Below are 3,749 nucleotides of genomic sequence, written 5' to 3'. Positions count from 1 at the left end.
GACACCTCTGTTGGTAAAAACGAATGAAGGATAAAAAATTAAAAAATAAAAATGTATGAGCGAGCGAGACAGATGGAGAGTGTGAATGAGGGGGAGTGAGAAAGTTAGAGTGAGGAGGAGAGTAGGTAAATCGTGCTATGTGTAACGGAAGGTATAGAGGGAGCTAATCGTGTGATAATTAATCGGCTACATAAGGAAAGAGGAAGTAGATAGTTTAAGATGGATAATTTAAGAGGTTGAAAGAGGGCGTTAAACCGAATAAAATCTGAGACATAGAAGAGAGGAGAAGAAGACTTGTGTGTGTCTTGATATGTGGACATATATGTGTATGTATATACATGTATAACATGTATATACGTACGCATATATGTCCACATATCAACACACACACACATACCACACTTAGACACACACACACACACACACACACACATATTATTACGAATCAAATACTTTCATCATAAACAAATAAATTTTCAAGCGTTATCTGTCAAAGGGAAATAACTTATATGAATGACTAGTATGAACCGAATTATCTTACTTGCTTAATTCTATAATCGTGTAACGTCTAATTTTCTTTATGCACACAGTTACTATATATCAGAGATGAATTAATAGACGTGGATACCGTTAATCGAAAAGTTACCTTCGTTAATACTTAATCCGTTAGCCAAAAAGTTAACTTCGTTAATCGTTAATCCATTAATTCTTCAAAAATGTAACGTTAACTGTTATTGAAAAACGGCATGTCTACAGTTTAATACCCCACCGAATTTGTTGTCGCATAACTTCCAGAAGAATGGATACTTTTTAAAGGAACTTTCACCAAATAATCGATTATATCCTGTACATTGAGTGTATTCTTTTATTATTTTACGTGGTTCAATCATTTGACTGCGGCCATGCAGGAGCACCGCCTTTAGTCGAGCAAATAGACCCCAGGACTTGTAAGCCTAGTACTTTTTCTATCGGTCTCTTTTGCCGAACCGTTAACCGACGGGGACATAAACACACCAGCATCGGTTGTCAAGCGATGTTGGTGGGACGAACACACACACACACACACACACACACACACACACACACACACACAGACACACACACACACACATACACATACACACACACACATACACACACACACACACACACACACACACACACACACACACACACACACACACACACATATATATATATATATATATATATATATATATATATATATACGACTTGCTTCTTTCAGTTTCCATCTACCAAATCCACTTACAAGGCTTTGGTCAGCCCGAGGCTATAGTAGAAGACACTTGCCCAAGGTGCCACGCAGTGGGAGTGAACACGGAACCCTGTGGTTGGTAAGCAAGCTACTTACCACATAGCCACTCCTGCGCCTATAGTCGTAAAGATTTGTTACAAAACTATCTTGCGAGAGGTTGGAGAGAGGAGTTTTGGAAAATTCACAGGACCCCCCCCCCCCCCCACACTTTTCCCCCTCATAACTTTCTGGAAAATAGGTATTTTTTAATGAAATTTTATACACATACCTTTCAAACAGTGTAGATTACGATTACAAAAATATTTGTTAGCAAAGTGTTAGAAAAGAGGAAGGGGAAAGAGTTTCTGATCAGACGACCCATATCAGTCGGAATTTGGCGGCTATTGTTTCGAATGCTTTTTACCAAAATCTTCAGAATGATCGAAGGCATTTTTTCACGAAAAAACAAAAACAATAAAATTTTGAAAAAATTTTTCATCACTCCCGCCATCCCGTCATCACCCCAGTCTGGATCGATTTTGGCCATTTTTCTCTTTTTTCACTATACACTTCAAAATCTGCGAGGGAAATATCTTCGATTTAAAAAAAAAATTGTTCATAATTTCAGAGGAAAATGTGCGTTTTAACGGAGATCTGTCTGTTCTTTCTAACACATCCCAAAACCTCCCACATCGTTTCTTTCTCACTTACACATCTGTTGATATTTTTCAATATTCTTCTCCCCATAAACAAATTTTATGGAATGATGATGTCAAAGTAACACATGCGTAGTCCCAACCGAGCGAGGCTGTATTATGCGTATGTGTAAAAAGAAAAAAAACATCTAAAACGATCTTTAGTATTCATATTAATCTGTTAAATGTAATACTTATTTGCTCACGTTATTTTGAATTATCCAGGTTAAAGAGGGGTGTCCACAATATTCCCTTGTAACTTTGTAAATTTTTTACATACAGATTTGAAATTTTGTCAGTGGATATTTTATATACCACTGGTTTATAGTTATGCAATTTTATCTGATCTTGCTGAGTAAATTTCACTTTTATGGGCAGGTAAATTTAATTAACAGGTGTAAAATCAATAACATTATGAATAAATGCTAAAATTGAAATTCTTAATGCCTCTTACCTGTCAGATTTATTGTTAAAATTATACCAGATAGCAACCGACAAAATTTTTCCACTTTTCAAGATGAGGTACATTGATTTGAACTAATTAAAATATAGGTATAATCAGTACAAAATTTTATTCTTTCGATAAATATTTCGTTCCTCGGTGTGGAATAATTTCTTCCACAGTTTTTTCGGGTGCATTCAACGTATCTGACCTACAAAGCCGCCGCAAGCTACTTTTCTCCGTAAGAGAAAGTTGGGAGAGGTAGCGGGTGGACCTCAAAGTTTCCCATCAAGGAAATTCTATTTTGTGGGATACTCTACTGGTGCTAAAACTTTACACCCAGAGATTAGGTGTTCCACTGTTCCAATCCCATCGTTGGAGTATCAGCACTTTGGGTCTACTCCATTTTTCATCACATTTACTTGATAGTTCTAGGTCAATAAGCTCTGATCTTGAGCAGCCAAGATAAAGTCTTCGCACTCTAACTTTAGCCCTCAGCTCCGTAGCCACTTTTGGGTGTGCTTCTAGTCTACATCAGCTTGTTTGCTATGGTCCACATATTTGCCATGCAGAGGTTTTTGTTCCCACTTACCAGTCAATTGTTCAAACGCGTTTTGCTTTGCTATTGATTTCATCTTTGCAACTACAGTTCTCGCACTTCCATCATGCTGTTCAATCTGGGTATTATGCATGAACACACTAGCAAATTTTTTGCTCTCCTTCATAACACAACGAAGCTTCTAACGTCTCTCGTGGTTTTCAACAAGCTTTAGCATCCAGTTGTTAGATGTTTCAAGATATTTTTACCTGTTCAATTGTGGTGGTTTTGTAAGAGATTTCAAGCCCCTACCTCCTTGAACTCTGGGAAGGTAAAGACGATCTGCGTCTGCCTTTGGGTGGTGTATCTTATTGTAAGTTTGCAGCTTACGGATTTTCCAGTCAATCTTCCTTGTTTCGCACATATTCCAGTTTAACACATTAAAAATGCAAATAACAACCGGAATTGCTAAGGAATTTATAGCTAATACCTTGTTAGGTGCATTTAACTCGGATTTTAGGACTGCTCGAACTCTACTGAAACATTTCTTCCTGATCTCTTTCATGCTTCCATGCTGAATGCCAGAGCCCTCATTTATTTCGAGGTATTTGTAAGTTTGTTCCTCCTTGAGTTCTTTTATAACTGTGTTATCTCAGACACTGAATTTGATGTCTTCAATTTCCCTTTCTGGAAAGTGGCCTTGGCACATTTATCAAGACCAAATTTCATTCCGATGTCATCACTGAATGACTTCACAGTATGTAGTAGTCCTTCAAGCTCATTATTGTCTTCGTCATAGATTTTTAAGTCATCCATACA

This window comes from Octopus bimaculoides, chromosome 9 (genome assembly GCF_046866305.1).
Source record: "Octopus bimaculoides isolate indiv1 chromosome 9, ASM4686630v1, whole genome shotgun sequence".
NCBI classification, from domain to species: domain Eukaryota; kingdom Metazoa; phylum Mollusca; class Cephalopoda; order Octopoda; family Octopodidae; genus Octopus; species Octopus bimaculoides.
The sequence above is the reverse complement of the archived record's forward strand: the minus strand, read 5'-3'. Positions refer to the sequence as shown.